Genomic DNA, 20,626 nt, shown 5'->3' on the forward strand with positions numbered 1-20,626 from the left:
CTCTGTTCAGCCTGCAACACTCAGATGACATCTGACCTTCTTCTCCATGAAGCCTTACCTACTTCCTGCTTCATGGTAGGGTATCGCCTCACAGCGTTCTCGACTCACACCTCAAAGAATTTTCAAGAGCAGCAGTTGGAATGGTTTTTAAAAATTGCGAGACTCCCTCTTGAAAGATGAGGATCTTGACTTACTCATTTTTATATTCTCTCCCCAGTCCTTCCCTTCCTCAGCATTCAGCACAGGACCACAGTAAATTCTCTGTAAATGCAAAATGACTGAATGGATAAGTAAACCAGCTGGATTCTAAATTGCAAAAAAGGAGTCTCATTGACAAAGACACTCCTCTAACCTATAACCCATCACAGTCACAGAGGTAGTTTTTGGGACCTCAAGAACTGAATATACAAAGTTCAGGCTAAGGTGATCAAACCTTTGTGGTTAGTAGCAGACTTTAGAACCAGATTTCCTTAATTCAAAGTCTGGTTCTGCTACTTACTAGCTAGTGTGTGACAGTTACTTGTCTTTTTTTTCAATGGAAAATAATAATGGTATCTAACACTTAGGAATTTTATAAGGATTAAAGGAGTGGAAATATATCTGTATATATATTCACTTAGAACAGACATTTGTCAGGTGATATGTAAAAAATGAGAAAATGAACTTTCCTTCTTTTCATCTTCTGCCTTTTATTTCTTAATAAGATAACAATTACTACCAATTTAAGAAATAGCAGTGTTAGTGGGAGGGGGAAGAAGCCAAGGAAATGCAAGACAGAAAAAATCAGGAAAAAATACAGCAAATGCCATATATTGATGTTTAAAAATTATGTTAGTGATTAAGAGTACAGAATCTAAAAGATACACTATTTAATATCTAAAATGTTATGGTTACTGGACTAAACCTTCTACATACATTATCCATACTTGGTAGAACTCTGAAAAACAGACATTACTATCCTCATTTCACAAATCATATCAAAGGTTCATTGAAGAAGTTTGTCCAAGCTGCACAGCTGATAAGAGCTGAGATGTATTATGTGGTCAAAAGTTAAGATATGGTCTGTGGAGCCTGACCCCTGGCTCAAAGCTATATCCACCCACTACCCATAGCTCTATGACCAGGAGCAATTTGGTTGACTTTTTGATCTCTATTTCCTCATCTGTAAGATGAGTATAACAATACCCTATGTATCATGAGTTGTTAGGGGATTACATTAATTAACACATAGTAAGAATATTGTCCTGCATATATGATTACTCCTGTTCCATCAGAACAGGCACCACTTTTGATAAAATTACTCAGAGTTTCTGAGAAGTTGCCTTTTTGTATTTCTCCTATCTACAGTGGTGAACAATTACTCAAACTTTTAAATAATAAAAAGAAAAACAAAGAAGAAAGGAAACTGGTTTTCCCTCCCTGAACTTACAGCAATACTCAAAAACATCCCTCCTCAAATGTCTGCTTCAGCAGAGTTAGCTAAATTTCTGATTTCATTGATGATTCTCAGCTCTAACATTAAATGAAAATGCATGTTTCGGGATTCACAATTCCTTGATACTCAAAGAAAAGTCTTTCTGGTGTAAATGGGGCTCTACTTCTCTTTGATGGATAAGAGAAGGCATTTGAGATGAGCAAGTAAAGGCTATTTGTCCTTATACTATGTCCATTTAATTTGCTAGATAGAGCATACAAGTGCAGGAAGAAGGACAACTGCTGTATCCAGAGAAGAGAACCTTTTACTGGTCTACTAGATGACCAGCATTCAACAATGACCAGCATTTAAGTCAAGTGCTCATATGCACATAGAACTGCAACTGTTGATAATGACTTTCAAGAACGGTCAGCTCATCTGGCTTCAGAGATCAACAGGGTCAGGAAAGACCACAGAACACCATGCCAATATGCATGCAATTGTCTCCATAGCATATAACAATTCAACCAAAGCAGTGGAAGGGCTTCCAGAAAAAACAATTTCTATCCCTACCACCAACTTCCCTGGATTTGATCTATTATATATACAGAGCTCTAAAACACTCCATAAAGGGTGACATAATTGCCTTTAATTAGTGCTTATTAAAAGCTTCTGCTTGGAACAACTTGAACAGCATAATAAATACTGTAATATTGAATCATAACCCAAAGAATTAAATATCCATGAATTCATATTGATATAAATTAATAACTGAAGAAATAAATGAAAGAGAAACAACAACTCTTCCTCACAGGAGAATTTCAAAGAATAACTATGGAAAGTTTGAAGAAATTAGAAAATCACTATTAGAACACCATAGTAATAATTTCCACAGACTAATGGGCATTGAAATGAGTAAGTAAAAGTTTAAGCAGAGAAAGGGATATTTGCATAGTCTCCAAGTATCTCCTCCAAAATATTTAGTAATTTCAAAGGAAAATTAGTAAATGTCCAATGGAGAATCCTAGAAAATACCATCTTAACCAAGTAGTCAAGATTGACATCATTGCAACAATAATCCACGTGGTTAATTCTTTGTTATAATGCACTGAAAAGGTCATGTCACCTCCGCGGCATCCTTTTCAATAATGCATCACCTCGGGACACCTGGTTGGCTCTGTCTGTTAAGTGTCTTACTCTTGGTTTCTGTTCACATGGTGATCTCATGGGTCATGATCTCATGGGCAGTGTGATCAAGCCCTAAGTCCCACTCAGCAGGGAGCCTGTCTGAGATTTTCTTGTCTGCCCCTCATCCAACTTGTGTTAGCATGCTCTCTTTCTCTCACAAATAAATAAATTAATCTTTAAAAAATAACAGATACATTGGGGAGGGTATGTGCTATGGTGAGTGCTGTGAAGTGTGTAAACCTGGCGATTCACAGACCTGTACCCCTGGGGATAAAAATAAATTATATGTGTATTAAAATAAACAAATTAAAAAAAATAATAACAGATAACCTTAACCAAATGATGAGAAAACATCAGACAAATCCAAATTGAGGGACATGTTGCAAAAATAACTGACCACTGTTCTTCAATGTCAAGGTCATAAAAGACAAGGAAAGACTGAGGACTTGTCACAGGTTACAGGGGATGTGACAAGTCACTACAATGTTGGATCTCGGATTGCATCCTGAAACAGAATATATAAGTGGAAAAAACTGGTGGGATGCAAGTAAGTTCTGTACTTTAGCTGACAGTGTTGTTCTACATTAATTTCTTAGTTTTGATAAAAATTTTATGGTTTTGTAAAATATTCACATAAGAAAAACTGCGTGTAGAGCACATGACATTCTCTGTGCTATTTTTGAAACTCTCCTGTAAGTCTAAAGTGATATAAAAAATAAACTATTAAAATAAAGGATTTCTGAGAAAGACCACTTTTGTATTATGTCATGTAATGTTCTTTCTCTCCTGTTTTGAACCGAATATCAGAGAACTCCTAGTCTTAATCCTGTGCAACTTCCATTGGAAGGATAATATCTTGCTTTTCACCAAACTTTTAGTCATTGAAACAAAGGAGTCATGATGGTACTAGAAACCAAGTAGGTCATGTTCTCTGCTGTTCTATCTTTACAAAGATTCTTTTTATGAGGGGTAAAGTGTGTTTTAGTCAACTAGTTTTTATGAAAAAAGTCACTGACATAAAATATAGGAGCCATAGATAAAAAGGAATTGTGTTTAAAAAAAAAAAAAAAAACAGCTTAATATTTAAAAGTAGGGCTCAGGTTAAAAACAAGCCAATAACAGAGAAAAGAATTTATGGGTTGCTAGGGATTATATCTATTGAAGAGATCCCTGAGAGACTGTGTGAGAGTTTGATTTAGCATTTCCCAGAAAATGTTCAAAGGAACATTAATCTTCTCAAATGTCCGGAAAACAGGGTTTCATTCAAAATAAGTTTGGGAAACCCCCACATATTCTGTATCTTCTCTTGAGGGTCAGAAGCCATATTGGTAATTGCAAGCTATGGGACGTTTCGGTGTTAGGAAAACAAAGAGAAGCACAAAACTAACTTTGCTTAAAGTACTAAACCCTAAACATTTGAAAGAAGAATTTTTTTGTATGCTATCTATTAATTTTGTAAGGGGGTGGTATTCCACAAAGTTCAGAAACTGCCATTCTATCACCTATGTTTTCTCCCTCAGTTCCACACAATAAAGAATGCAAAACTGAAAATGAGAGTCTTTATAGTGAAGACTATGATCCTTCCTCTCTTCCTATTCCTTTGAATTAAAATTTTGAAAACACAGATTCTCATATGTTGTGAAGGAAGTTGGGAATGAACTATGGAGGGAAATGTTAGGCAGCAAAATGAGAGTTTTATGGTCTGAGACCATTAATATATTGTTGAGAAATTTGACTTTTATTTTTTTTTCCTTGAGGTAAGTAGGAACAGCAATATCCTTAGCATTTTGTAGCCTCCAGTTGGAGCAAGAATACTACAGGGGTGCCCGGGTGGCTCAGTCTATTAAGCATCTGATTCTTGATTTCAACTCAGTTCATGATCTCAAGGTCATGAGATCAAGCTCTGAGAAGGGCTCCACACTGGGCATGGAGCCTGCTTAAGATTCTTTTCCTCTCTCTACCTCTGCCCCTCACTACCTCTCCCCTTTCTAATTAATTAATTAATTAATTAATTTAAAAAAGAGTACTATAATTTAGTACATAGGGACCACATATATATAAGAATGTTTTAATTAAGATACCTTGCCTGAAATTAACACTTCTCCCAATGTTCTGGATTAAATTGCATCCACTGCCAGTGTTCTGAACACTGTCATTATTGCTATTTTGTTTCACTTTATTCTTCCTTACTTGAAATGACACTGACAATATGCACTTAATATATTTGATATGCAGAGAGTGACCTACATATGAACTACTATTCCACACATGTATGTTTAAAAGCAGGGTATTTGGGGTAAAATAAAATTAGTGTGCATCTAAGCTGACTATAGGGAAATTTTATTTCTTTATTTTTAATCATTTTCACATGGTGGAAATATTACTACTTATGATCCTAATGAAAATCTTCTATTTTTCTGACATTTTAGAAGTTATTTTAAGCTTCTTAAATTTCACCTGTTTGGAAAGAGAAAAAATAAATAAAAGTTATTAATAATGTGAATTCCATTGGCATGGCAACAGCTTTTCCAGATACTCTGCTCTTACACAACTATTAACCCCTAGTCTCTATTTAGTATTCAAGAGAAATCATGTTTCAGAAGGGGGAAAAAAAAACAAAAAACTTCCCTGTCATCAAAAAGGACAAGACCCTCTATGTAAATTCAAATGATTTTCCTAAGATGAAAATAGCTTTCCAGTCCGAAAATGATTACAATTTGCATTTTTCATATTTCCTTCTTGGTTGTTTTTTATTCTTATGGGATATGAATCACTGCGATCAAAATTCACTATCCTGGCTGAAGGACTAAGTTGACAAAGACAGTTGTACATCAAAATTTGTGCTCCTGTTTTTATAGTTTTTGTTGGAAAGTGGCCACATTATCAGGGATGTTTCCCAGCCTGCCTTGCATTGACATGAGGCCAAGTGTTTAGTTCTTATCTGTGGAATATGAGAGAGGGTGATGTGTTTCATTTTTAAGCCAATATATTTATGAGGTAGATATACTTCCTCCATGTTGCATATCCTTCCCCCAGGGGGATGCAAAAAAACATTGAAATTCTAGGGGCCTGAGAGGGAGGCAGAGAATGGAAAGAACTGACATCATCATAGCATCATCTGGAGAACAGCCCCGCTGACCAAGACTAGCTGCATAAGCAGACTGTATGAGAGAGAAGAAAAACCTCTATGGAGTCAAGACATTTAACGTTTTGATGAAACGTTTTTAATAACAGGCATTGTTACCCTACCAATCATATGCGATCTCACTATTCAACCCACCTACAAATTCATTGAATGCATTAGGAAATAACAGTCAGGGTTGCATACATTTACCTATTAAAACCAAACCAACAAACAAGTTTTACCACACATGGTGGTTGGGTCAAACCAATGAATGTGTATGGTTCTCCTCAGGCATTTTTAGGTTGTGTGCTTCTAATGTTTACATAGTTTTATATCCAACAATTTTAGTTCTGTGTACCAAATTAACTAAATTTTTTTAAAGATTTTATTAATTTATTTGACAGACAGAGATCACAAGTAGGCAGAGAGGCAGGCAGAGAGAGAGGAAGGAAAGCAGGCTCCCCGCTGAGCAGAAAGCCCGATGTGGGGCTCGATCCCCAGGACCCTGGGATCATGACCTGAGCCGAAGGCAGAGGCTTTAACCCACTTAGCCCCCCAGACACCCCAAATTAACTAAACTAATTAGAGTTCTGGTCCTGAAGTAAGCCTGATGCATTTTACTTACCATATACTTAATATCATTAAAGGGATAAAATTAAGGGTTACTGGTTAAAATTTCTTAGAAAGAGAGCAATTTTCTAGTAATTGTTTTTGGCCCCCAAAGCAAGAGTTTTCATTCATTTTATGAAATTCAGCCCATTTTCCAGTTTTTTTTTTTCTTACATCCTGATTGCTTTGTAATTAACATCTATCCTAGTGATCAGCTAACCTTACCTGAGTCACTAAACAAAATGTTGAATAGGCTGGGAAAGGGTTGAGAATATCATTACGTTGTGTGATAGAAAACATCTCTGCAAACTTGAGTCTGACCGTGTCAACCCATTGCTCCCATACTTTACTCTGTCTATTGGGCAGTCCCATCTGTCTCCATCTGGAATGTTACCTGAAGCCTGCCATCCTCCTAGTCTTTCCATGAATATTCCAGAGAGGCCCTGAATCTCTTCTCAGCTCCCACAAATGACATCTAATTCATCATATAAAATACATTTTAGGTTATATAACTTGTGTCATGCTCTTTTGGAATCATTCTTAGACTTTCTGAGTCAGTAGTGTAGTACGTGTGGTACAGGCCATGTAAGAAGGACACAAAACAAAATTGCTGACTGTTAACCTCTGTAATAAATATTTTGCCATATTTGCTGTTTTGGGAGCTTGCTTCATACACATAGGTGTACCTAATGCTCTATTAGTTTGCTAGGGGTGCCATAACAAAATTCCACAGTCTGGGTGCCTTAGCCAAAAGTTATTTTCTCGTAGTTCTGGGGGCTAGCCTTGTAGAATCAAGGTATCAGCAACTTTGGTTTCTTCTGGGGCCTCTTTCTTTGGTGTGCAGGTGGCCACCTTCTCTCTGGTTGTGTTCTCCCGTAATCTTTCCTCCCCCCAGACACATCCCTGATGTCTCTTTGTGTGTCCTAATCTCATTTTCTTACAAGGACACCAGTCAGATTGGATATAAGGGCCTTATTTTCACTCAATCACGGTTTTAAAGGCTCTATTTCCTCACATTCTGAGGTACTGGGAGTTAGGAATCAACATATGAATTCTGGAAGACACAGTTCAGCTCATAACAAATATCTTCAGACTTGGGGTCTCTAGTAACACATCTATAAATCAGTGTTTCCTGTAAGTAGTTTTCAAATCATCTGTATCAGGATCGTGTTTTAATATGCAAATTTCTAGGACTTCATCCTGGATGCTGTGAGTAAAAATCACTTAGGATATGGCTGAGGAAACTTCATTTTAAATAAACATCAATGGTGATTCTTATGTACATTACGTTTAGTTGAAAAATGACTGGTATAAAATATGAGATTTTTCTTCACTGTCTGAGCAAAGAGTGGAGGAAGGGTGGAGATTCATTTGTCTTTGGCTACTGAGTTACTTAACTTGTATCTAAATAGGGGTAGATGACCACACACTGTCACTTGAACTCCATCTCCCTTGGCATTCTGATTGACAGCTTCTTGGGGAGGAGCCATGGCCTGGGCATTGTTGCTGTGGTAACCCGGAGGTTGCCAGATGGGCTTAGAGTCTTGCTAAGCTCCAAATGGAGCCTGTACTGGGTGGGATGCAGACAGTCTGCTAACAAAACAGATCAAGTACTAGCAGAACTCCCCTTCAGAGGAGACACACTTTTTGACAAACAGTATCACCATGCAAGAGAAAGAAGAGTGATAGGAGGGAAATCAGAATACCACCCTCTCCCCCTGCCCTCCATCTCTCCCAGCCATTCAGTAGCAAGCAGTGCTTAACCAATGCTTGGTGTGCAGGACCTGAGGAACTTAAGGTGGCTTGGAAGGAAAATGGCATCTGATCGTTTGGAAGACTGATTGGCTGCGTGAGAGATGATTTTAGGCTGGCCTCTGTTCCCTTCTCAAGGGTCTAAGGATAGGTAGAAAGAGGAGTACGAGGGAAGGAAAAGTCTTTTCATCCCCTACCTACAGGGTGTCATTAATATAAAACAACAGCAACAACAAAGAAACAAACAAACAAACAAACAAAAACACCTGGGTTTAAATCCTGACTTGGCATTCCCCATTTTGATGACTTCGGGGTTGCTGCTCATGGATTCGGAGGTGCAGAGTCTTATTCTCTCGCTCGTGGTGATGTGGCAAAGGGGGCAGGGAATGAATGATAGCTGGCTTAAATGTTGTTTTCTTTTTAACTATTTTTTATAAGGACTTAATTTTTTTAGAACAGTTTCAAGTTCACAGCAAAACTGAGAGGGAAGAACAGAGATTTCCACTATCTTCCCCATCCCCACATATATACAGCCTCACCCTCATCAGCATCTCCCCCCCACCAGAATGGTACCTGTGTTACAATTGATGGACCTACACGGACCATCATCATCACTAAAAGTCTCTAGTTTGCATTAGAGTTCACTTTTGGTGTTGCACACTCTATGGGTTTGTATAAATGACATGTGTCCATTACCGCAGTATCATACGGAGTAGTTTCACTGCCCTCAAAATTCTAAGATCCACCTATCCATCTTCTCCCCCACAACCCTTGATCTTTTTACTGTCTCCATCATTGTGCTTTTTCCAGAATGTCTTCCCAGTGGGAATCAGATACTAAGTAGCCTTTTCAGATTGATGTTTTCCTAGTGATATAAAATGTAAGTTCCTGATACATGACATATTCTGGTTATTCAGGTTATAGCCATTGGCATTATTACAAGTCCTATTGAGGAAGGCACCAACTGCTGGAGGTTAGCTCTTAGGCTTCAGTAAACATCGGGGAAGGTTCAGGAAGCTAGAATGGGAGGATCCGAATGTGAAATCTGAATTAGGAATTCTGGTTCATTCTGCTACAGTCCTCGTGGAGTTAGTCCCATGATAGGCAAAGATTGTCTTTATTTTGTGGGACATGATGAGGGTGGAGGTACATAAACAGTTGAACACTTCCAAGGTTTACTGAGCCTTTTTTTTTTTCTTTTAACAGACCACTGTTCAATTCCTGCAAAGGCTTCAGGTGAAACACTGTGTTGCTACAGTGGAAGGAGATCCATGCCATCATTTTATGCTGTCAGTGGACTGAGCTCATGAGGTCGGATGACACTTACCAGGGCTGTTTGACTGATTGTCCCAAATCTGAATTTTCAGGGTCAGGCCTATGTTTTAGCACAATTTAAGCCTGAAGGGAGTACCTAACCTGTCTATACTTTTTTTTTTTTTTTTAAAGATTTTATTTATTTATTTGACAGAGAGAGATCACAAGTAGGCAAAGAGGCAGGCAGAGGGAGGGGGGAAGCAGGCTCCCTGCCGAGCTGAGAGCCTGATGTGGGGCTCAATCCCAGGACCCTGAGATCATGACCTGAGCCGAAGGCAGAGGCTTTAACCCCCTGAGCCACCCAGATGCCCTTGTCCATACATTTTAAAACCCGGCATTAATTTCCCTGACAATTAGGCATTCATTCTGTAATATGACACAGGGTCAATATCAGAATTGAAAGGCATGAAACAGAGAAAAAGAAGGTTCAATATACTTCACTAAGGTCTAAGATAGTCTTTTCTAAAAGATTTTATTTATTTATTTGAGAGAGGGAGAGTGAGCAAGGGGAGGGGCAGAAGGAGAGGGAGAGAGAGAATCTCAAGCAGACTTCACACTGAGCATGGAGTCTGATGTGAGGCTCACTGCAGGACTGGATCCCATGACCCTGAGCTGAAATCAAAAGTTGGAAGTTTAACCGACTGAGCCACACAGGGACCTTCAAGGTCTAAGACATTCTGATGTCAAATCTTGCTGATGTTTTAGAAATGGTCTCTTAACCAGGATTCCCTGAAAACAAGCCTGAAAAAGAAACTAATACTTAAGTTGTTTGGGAATATAATCCTAGATGACAGGAATACTGAACAGTGTGAGTAAAACATGGAAGGAACAAAGGACAAAGGAAGGTGTTATCCATTGCCTGGCCACTCCCATGAGCTGCTGGTTCCTGAAGGGTCTTGGTCACTCTGAGAAGCCTCAGGAAATACAGTTCAGAACATCCCCCCAGGAACAAAAAGGGAAAACATTTGTCTGCTTGTTCTCACTACATGGGTTAAAAATGGCCCCATGAACATTGACTTCCATCCCAAGTGTACATCTGCACAAGCACATGCATGCGTGCATGCGCGTGCGCGCGCGCGTGCACACACACACACACACACACACACACACACACACTTTAGCTGCCAAGGTATAAGAGAAGCCCCAAGGCAGCAGGTAAGAGCTATTTCATTGGTCTTGGGCAAATTTTGAACCTTCCTGTGCAGAGGTCATTGGTAGGCTGCGAGAAACTGGTTCCTGCAGCTGCAGTTGGAGGAAAAGGTGGAGCCACGTGATTTTGAGGTGGCCCAGGAGAAGGATGTGATGCGGCCTGGAGATTCTTTTAAGGTTGTGCACTTATATTTACCCTGAATTTGTATTGGGTTTTCCATTAACTATGGTATATGTGGACATGACAGAGAAGAGGTGCTTTCTTAGGAAAAACTCCTCGACCTCAAAAAGCAAGTCCAGGAACACTGGAGTACTTGAAACAAATCAGGGAATATTAAAGACAGTACAGGCTGGAAATGAATTCCAGTGTCACACGTACTGACTTAGGCTAATGCAGTCCAGGAAGACTCTGGGAGAGGGGATGCTCCGTTGGCCCTGGAAGGGGAGTGGCCCTCATCACTCCACTCCAGTATTCGTTTGGTAGCAATAATAGCTTTTGACCTGCTTCCATGGGAATTTATAATTTACACATGGCTTCCACATGTGTAATGAACATACATGAACATTTCAAGAACATTGAAAAATTATTCTTTCCCTTATATATACTGGGAAACAGCCTTATCAAAAAGTAAGTAATTTTTTAAATAGATTTATTTATTTATTTGAATGAGGTAGCAGGAAGCAGATGGACAGGGAGAGTCCTCAAGCAGACTTCCTGCTGAGCAGGGAGCCTGATGTGAGTCTCAATCCTAGGACCCTGAGATCATAACCTGAGCTGGAATCAAGAGTCTGACTCTTAACCAAATGAGCCACCCAGGCACAAAAATGTAAATAATCTACTCTTTCCATATTTAGTAAGCAGAAGAACCAACATTAGAACAAAGTCTTCTGATTTCTAGGTCTACTATCTTTCTAGGATGGCATCATATAGGATAGCATCAGGAAGAGTCAAGGGCACAACGTGACTATGGGATTCAGGAACACTCATACATGGAATATAGACTGAATTGGATTGAGTAAAATGTACTTCCAGGTTTCCATTCTGTGTATTTAGAACTAGTCACAGTCCTAGGAATATAATAAATCATTGGCATTTGTCATTTTTGTTACCATATTCCATAGGAAAAAGGCAGGTTCTAAATGCCCAGGGAAAGTAACGTAGAGAAGATGTATTCAGATAAAAATAAGAATTGGGTAGGTACAGCCTCTTAGTTGGCAAAAGTGGGAATATTTTCTTCTTTTTCTCAGGCTGAGGGAGATAGATTGGGAGAATCCATTTCTGGTTCTCTAAGATGTTTAAATGTCAAGTGTTTGATTTTAACTCACAGTGGTGGTTTTGTGCTTCTCCGGTTTCTTACTCTTCAATAACCACTTATTATTTTTAATAAACTCAAGGCATTGTAAGTCTGATTGTGAGAGGCACAAAGCCATGATACTTCAGTTGTAGTTGACAATCTAGCTAAAAAGATAAGCTTTAAACATCGGCATTTCCAATCCATGGCAGTACGACAGTGCTGAGAGAGACTCCCCGACAACATATGTTAACAGCAGGAGTGAAATAGAATGATTAGCAACTGATTTGTGTTTTTCCTCTGGGATGCCACCTGTGGTAGCAACTGCTGCCGGTCCCCTCAGCAAGCCTCTAGCGGAGCCTGTAGCTCTGCCTTGTCCAAGTTTCATTGCGTTCTGCACATTTGAAGAAATACTATCTGGGCCATGGCCAACTTGGTCTTTTCTCCCCCAGGCATTGCCCCTGGGGTCTCTGCGCAGGGTCCCACTCTGGTTCTTAAGTCCAGAAACAGAAGAGGGATGAAGGAAGAATAGTTTGCAAAACCTGTATAGGTCAAAGCTTGTGTGAAAATCCCAATTCACAGAGGCTTGGTTATTTATGGCAAAAAGAAAAATGTCTGAATAAATGTATGCACACTATTTCAAAGGGGTGTTTTGAAAATTCACCTCTTATTTTGTGGTTGTAAATACTAAGAATGACTCAGATTTTTAGGGGGGAAAGTTAGTATATAAAGTAAAGGAGAGAATTTATTACTGGCTAGAGAATGTAGAATGGCCAAGGGTAGATTATATATGGCTTCCAAATCCATCTCAAGTGAATGCCATAAATTGATCCTAATATTTAATTTCCACTCCTGCTTCTTTAAAAAAAAATACTAATAGGCAACTAACTGAAAACACACATTTTGTTAAAAGAATTGCTTATCCTAATATTACTTTACACTTGTAATTTTGACTCCTAACTACTTTACTTTTGATTCATATGTCTTCATACCAAGTAAAAATCTCAACTATGATGAAGGGAGAAATTAAGCAAAGTGATATTGAGCAGATATTCTCCCCAAACTTCCTGGATTCTTAATTGTCAGGGAACACCTGATCCTATATTAACAATGTAGGTGAGCCTGGTCTTCAAGATTCATTTTGACCATGAACATTAGTTACTGTCAGCCTATAGATGGCAGCAAACTTACACATCATTCCTGGAGACCAGCTTTTCCATTTCTTCTTCCAGTTACTCTTTCCAACTAGTTTTTGTTTTTGTTTTTGTTTTTTTAATACAGACAGTTATGTATAATTATTAAACAATAGGCTGAGGAGACAGTATTAGTTTTAGTAGGCTATAATTTAAGAAACCACTGGAAAATTAAGGAAAAACTAAAAGCAAAAGCAAAACGCTTGTAATTAAGATTGGCAAAAGACAAGAATGTGGATATTTGCATTGTTAGAACTTGTTTTTTGTGTGTGTGTTTAATGTCACCGAGTGGGAGCGTGGCTACCTTTTTTATTAGACCATTTGGCACAATATGCTCTTTAGCATTGTCTAAGCTGAAAGATGGTACCCTATTGTATAGTTTAATGATGTGTCCTACAGCCATTAAAGACTTTCTCTCCAAGCAAGTGAACTAGAATTGGGATATTTATGAGCAGACATAACCAATATGCCTAAAAGAACAGATAGCAATGACCAATTAGCCATGATGTTAAGTTTCAGTCTCTAAGAATCATCACCCAATGTTCTATTGCCATGTTCTTATTATGTGTTGCCCCGTTGGAAGAATCATTAGTGCTAAGGGGAGATTTAATTCAATTTATTGATGGCAAGACCATTAAACCTTTGATATCAGTTGGAGTCTGTGCATCAGATTTCTTAGCTGAGAATGGATTTCTTATGGAGAATAATAGAGAATAATGAAGATAGAAACAATTACTGAAACTAGGGTCCAGTGATTATCAGCACATCAATATTTGCATTTTAGGCCCCAAGGAACTGCACAGAGGACATCTGCCTTATTAGCAAGACTTCATGAGCCATAAAGGATTTTGTTTGCACTATTCATTGTGTAATAAAATGTCATAGGAACTAGGCCCATTTGCCTTTTTCAGCACCTGTCTCCTGCCAGAAACAGGTGTGCCGTGCAGGTAGAGTTCTCAATGTGAAGAAGCACTGACCAAAGAAAGGCCATGAAAGAAATATGCTTACAACGGAGAGGCTAAAACAATGACAGCTTGGCCATTAGCAAGTGAGTATTGGACATGTGACACCTCTTTGTGTTAGCACCTGTTGAGGCTAAGAAATTGAGCTCTAAAAGTGATGATAGACTAGTCAGGTATCAACCACCTACGTTGGTATTTCTGAAGGATTAGGTATTAGATGATAATCAACATAATATCCAAGTGCAGATCTGTCATACATTTATCTATGAGACCTTTTCTTTAAGTGAACTTTAAATGGACTCAACTGCCCCCAATCACTTTCCCTGCTGCAATACAAAAATATTAGGAAAATAAACAAATAGATGTATTATATATTTTTCTATTACATGTAAAAGAAAGTACATAATTTAATATTTCAAAAGTGTTTCTGTGTTTAAAAAGCTTCCACCAGCACTTGATAAATGTTGGCTTTTATTATTATTATTATAATTATTTTTGAACCAGTCAGTTAGAATAGAATCATGGCTGAAATGTTAAGCAGTTTGAAAATTGCAGCAACTCAACAGATCCTTTTAGGATATTTACCAATTAAAATAAGGGAATTTTGGAAAAGAGATAGAATTTATTTATGGAGTGTCTCCCATGAATCAGAATAGGTGCAACTTTCTTCACATGTTAGGTAATCAGAGAAACAACTTTATAAAATAAAATCAATCACATGTATTTTACAGATGAAGTATCTGAGAGTTAAATTTACTCTCATAAAAGCACAGAGTTGGAAAATAAAACACCAAGTTTTTAAACTCCTTATCTGTCTTGAAGGCATACTACAGTGTCTCAGAGACTAAAGTAGGCCTTAGAGAATGAAGTCACAAAGACTTCAGGGACCAAGAAAGTGACATGTTAGTAGATTAGACCAGGGAAATAAAAGTGTTTGCTGATGCTGGACTCCAGTGTCAAATAATCAGAGAGTGGTGTGTCATAAGGTGCATTGGAGAGGGCACATTTCCATAAGATCTGCCCCTGCCATTTGGCTCCAGAAATGTTGACACATAATTGTTAGATTATCCCATTTTCCAAAAGAAGCCAGAAATCTTTTGTTTTGTTTTGTTTTCCCTATGAAATTGCCTGGCTTTTAATTTTTGCAACTAATTTGAACGAGATTAAAAATTAAAAAGAAGTATAAAACAATTCTAATGGTCACAGAGGCATTGATTTTATATATAATATATATTGTATTATATTTTATATAATTATTGCTTGTAATTACATATTACATACAATTTTATATATTATATTAAATTATATTATATTATATTATATTACATTATATTATATATCACATGTTCTTTAACTATTCATCAGTCAATGGACACTTGGGCTGTTCCCATAATTTGGCTACTGGAGATGAGGCAGCTATAAACATTGTGGTGCACGTATCTCTCTGAATCAGTATTTTGTATTCTTTAGGTAAATACCTAGTAGTGCAATTGCTGGATTGTAGGGTAGCTCTATTTCAACTTTTTGAGGAACCCCAAACTGTTTTCTGGTATCTGCACCAATCTGCATTAACAGTGGATTTTCTCCTCATCATCACCAACACCTGTTGTTTCTTGTGTTGTTGATTTTAGCCATTCTGACAGATGTGAAGTGATATCTCATTGTAGTTTCGATTTGTATTCCTCTCATAATGAGTGATGTAGAGCATCTTTTCATATTCTGTTGGCCATCTGTATGTCTTCTTTGGAAAACATGTCTATTCCTGACTTCTGCCCATTTTTTAAATTGGATCATTTGTTTTCTGGGTGTTGAGTTTTATAAGTTCTTTATGTATTTTGGATACTAACCCTTTATCAGATATGTCTTTTGCAAATATCTTCTCCCATTCTGTAAGTTGCCTTTCGGTTTTGTTGATTGTTTCTTTTGTTGTGCAGAAGTTTTTTTATTTTGATAAAGTCCCAATAGTTTACTTTTGCTTTTGTTTCCCCCATCTCAGACATATCTGTAAGAAGTTGCTATGGCCAATGTCAATGAGGTTACTGTCTGTGTTTTTCTCTAGGATTTTAGTGCTTTCATATCTCATATTCGTAGACCCAGCTGCAGAACCCAACAGTGAATTCATGTACCTGCTGGCTTTGGAGAAAGGGTCGTATGGTCAGTGTTTAAGTCATGATGATCAAGAATATGCCTATTTCTGGAATACTAACAGATCCACCTAATAACTTCAATCAAACTTTAGAGGCCACGGCTAGAGTAAATTGTGAAAGGCCACTCACAAAAGATCTCTGACTTTATTCAAATTTGATTTCCTAAAAAAAATTCATGTCCTACATGCTCAGTCTAATGATCTAATGATTACATCTAAAATAATCATTCACTATTATTTTGCCAGTTATTTTAGTACTTTCTTCAAGGGATTCCATAGTTGATTTTGTCAACCAAACAAATGTATATGAGAAAAATATAAGTAACTCCCTGATTTTGCATTAATCAAAGACAAATATAGCTGAGTATGTGATGAAAGCAGTAATTTTTAAATGATATTAAATTGCTTTATTTAAATAGTTGTTTGAGAAATGCTGTCCTATGTTTTTTGTTGTATTTTTTTTAATTAGTAACCACAAACTTTCTTTTTTTGTTGTTTTTTTGGTTTTTAACATTTTATTTATTTGGCAGAGAGAGACACAGTGAGTTAAGGAACACAGACAGGGGGAGTGGGAGAGGGAAGAGCAGGCTTCCAGCCGAATAGGGACCTGGTGCAGGGCTCGATACAAGGACCCTGGGACCATGACCTGAGCCGAAGCAGACACTTAATAACTGAGCCACCCAGGCACCCCTTTAAATGATAACTTGAAGATACCTGTTGGTAGCATAATCAACATCTACGCATTCAGGGATCATAGAATGAGAATAACACTTATGATCTATGATTTTGACATTAAACTCTGTATATACGAAATATTTCTGGTTGCCACTCTTATTTAGTTGTTTTATCCTTTCAGGAGACTTTTGTGGTTCATTTGATGCTATCTATTCACACTCTTTGTTTTTTTTTCCACTTTCTGATGGGCATCGTGAAAGACTACATTTCAAAGAAAACTGAATCTTGGTATGTCTGTAGGGTTAGCTCCAGACAACAGGAAGAGAGCAAAGTGGTTATATAGTACTACTTCTTGGCCTGAGCCCAAACTTCCCATGAGATTTTTTTTTTTTTTCTTATTCTCTCTTTTCACTTTCTGGCTAGCCAAATGCATAAAATCTGTCAAAACACTCCATGGTTCCAAGGGCCGACAATGTCACTTCAGAAAAAACCTCCCTTCTGTAGACCACTTTGGTTTTTGTCAGGAGTGTGCCATAAAATTATATTGTGGTAAACTCTAGAATTTACCTGTATGACACCAGATGTTACTCACCTTGATGTTCTGAATCTAAAACTCTGATAGGACAGATCTTGGTATCCACCCCATTTTACAGATAAGAAATTTGAGGCTTAAAGAGATTAAGTGACTTTGCCCAAAGTCGTGAAGCTAATAACTGATGAAGTTGGGATTCAAATCCCAGTCAAATGGTTCCAAAGTTTGGCCTCCTTTCCCTAGATCATTCTATTAATTGTGGAAGTGAAGGTCTTATATTCTGGATCTTCAAGGCTAGAGGTAATCAACTACCCAGTGCCAAGAGAAGAGGACTGCCATCTTATTACCACCCACTAGACAAACATCCACTTCGCATTTTAACTTTCTAGACATATTGTGGAAACTTTATATCCGCTTTGTTGTTTAATCTAATGGGAAGAATTTTTAGAGGACAACATATTGACCATGAAAACTGAATAAAGAGACCATGGGAAACACAAGTGTGACAGCAGAGGTATCTCTTATATCATGTGGTTATATGCGTGTTTTGGTTTCATGTGAGATGAACCTAACCCACACCAGTCTTCCTTGCCCAAATATAGATAGTTTCAAATTTTGTTTTGGGAAAGAAAAACAAAAAACAAAACTGGTTGAATGACTTTTTTGTTCTTTTTGCATAAAGTAGGGATATGAGGCTTGGAAAAATCAGTGGCAAAAATTATATATATATATATATATATATATATTTTAATATGTATATATTTATCTCATCATATTTCTTTACTTTTGCCTAGATATATATCAAAGAAGAATACTTTACTTCAATAAGAATTGAGCCTATTTCTTTGAGTATTTATATTAAAATCTGTCCTTCAATAATTCTATCTGAATGTATGTTGACACAGATATCAAACAAAGGATCTGTATCTCCACCTGACACCCAGTATGTGATACATACTTAAAAATTGTTGGTCAAGTGTATGAACGGATGAATGAATAAATAAAATGATGACTCTCAACCCAGAAACCCTCATTATAGAGCCAAGTGGAGTTTTTGCTTTTAATATGTTCAGAAATATGACAGAAACTGAACATTTTCCCACAATATGGTGCTCTAGGTTAAGTAAAGCATCATGTTTCTTTCCTTTTGCCTGGAATTGGATCAGATCAATGTGCCACGTTGGATGCCTCATGCTGCACAGAAACTCTGACGGATGCTTTTATGTCTGATTAAAAAGACAAAATAGATTATCTGTTACCTAATCAATGTAGTTGAATAGACAAGATTTTTCCAGAAGTGACTGATGAAAGGAAATAGTAAACTGTATTGCTAATGGTTGAATATGTTGTACACACTGCATTAAAACAATAGGCAATTAAAGAAAATAAGGAATAGGGTCTCATTTAACAGTATCTGATAATTGCTAAGAAACTACTGAGTGTATATTCCTTAGATAATACTCCATTCAAAAGGCATGAAGGAAAGTAAATTTATGGTTAATCCAGGAAAACACATACCTAGTTCAATTCAGTCAAGGACGTGATTCTAAATTTTTATTAATGTTGCCAGGTATTATTCTCTTCTACTTTCTAGAAAATTTCTATTACTGTTAAATTTGAAAGGCAATCCTGTAAAAGAATATAGTTTTTTTTTTTCTACTAACTGAAATAAGAAGTCACACTCCCAACCAACCCTAATTCACCCTGAATTAAGCATGTCAACTGTTGTATCTTAGAGGGGTAGACTTTCTCTCTCTCTCTTTTCTGAATTATGCATCCCTTTGGGATCTGTAAAGCTTGGTATAAATCTGGAAATCTCACAAAAACAGAATCTCATGAAATTTTCAGAGCTCTATGCCTTGATCAGGTTGAAAATATGCTGGCACAGCCAGCATCAGCTCCAGCCAAGTCATGGATGTGCACAAGGGCCCAGCAGCATGGAATGCAAAGCAACTCCACAAAGTAAGTTCAAAGTGATTTCAAAACTTCCCAGAAGTGGTGCCATAATTTCTGGGCAGTGGCTCAGGTATGAAAGTTCTTATTTCAAATGAATCTGTCCAGTAATTCCTGGCACAGCAATTCTAAATGGAAGGGAAGCAAAGCTCCCTTTTTCCTCAAGGTCATCCAGGAGCATTATCCTCTCCAACATAAATATTACCCTTCGGTTCTCATTCACTAGGGCATGAGGGACCAGAAATTAGATTTTACTTGTCTCTTTAATGAAGGAAATCAGCAATTATTTGAGGCCTCATTTTGTCATATTCTGTATGAGACACTTTATAAATGTTATCCCATTTAATACTCATGAAAACCTTTTAATGTAAATATTATTATTCTTATGTCATTGGAGAGGGTCAGAGAGTTTGAGGAACTCACCCAAGGTCACACATCCGTGAGCATTAGAGCCGAGATTTGAGCCTAACTCTGACATGAAACCCCCTCTTAGTATACCAAGAATTTGCTTTGGAGATTGCTTTAGAGAAATGTAATATACTCTTGAAAGATGTTCTTACTTTTTAGTTTATTTCTGAAATATGTATGTATTACTTCTCATTTGAGAGATTACAATATCTCAAAATCTATTTCAGGAAGGTTTGCTGAACTCAAGGTGCTATGTGTTAATAATCAAAAGTTGAATGACTATTTAAGCCTCATAATTTCTAAATGATTTATGAGTCTTATCAACCACAAAAAGGAAATAATTTACACAGTAATCATTGATATCAATTTTTTTTTTTTTTTTTTTTTTTTGGTTTCTAAGCCCCTTTCAGGGCTTCCTATAAACCATTTAATGGAAAATGAAGCTTAAAGCCAATAAAATGGATGCTGAAGTGGAGAGAATATTGGGCTCACAGAGATATAAGAATAGATGCAGGTGGCAGGTAAGAGTTTGGGAGAGAATGGCAAATATTTGTGAAAGTTAGTAACACTCACTTTCACTCCCTCTACTCAGAAAACCTTACCACATCTACTACCACCTTTTACTCCTGGATACTCAGGCTAATTCCAGTTGGATCAGGCTCATTATGGATGCCTCTAAGAGTAAGGGTTTCCTTTATGGAGCATAGAATTTGCCAGCATTGAGATGAATATTTAAAGCAATCCTCTTAAACTGTGAGTTGAGATTAAATTGCAAGAGTTTCCACTGGAGTCTGGCAGGACAGAGGGCTCAACTAAATTAAAACAAACAAACAAACAAATTAAAAACAAACAAACCTGAAAACAGAGATGCTCAGTTGGATAGATCCTTAGGTACTGTCTGGTCTAATTTCTATC

The sequence above is a fragment of the Mustela lutreola genome, chromosome 7, assembly GCF_030435805.1.
Source record: "Mustela lutreola isolate mMusLut2 chromosome 7, mMusLut2.pri, whole genome shotgun sequence".
NCBI classification, from domain to species: Eukaryota; Metazoa; Chordata; class Mammalia; order Carnivora; family Mustelidae; genus Mustela; species Mustela lutreola.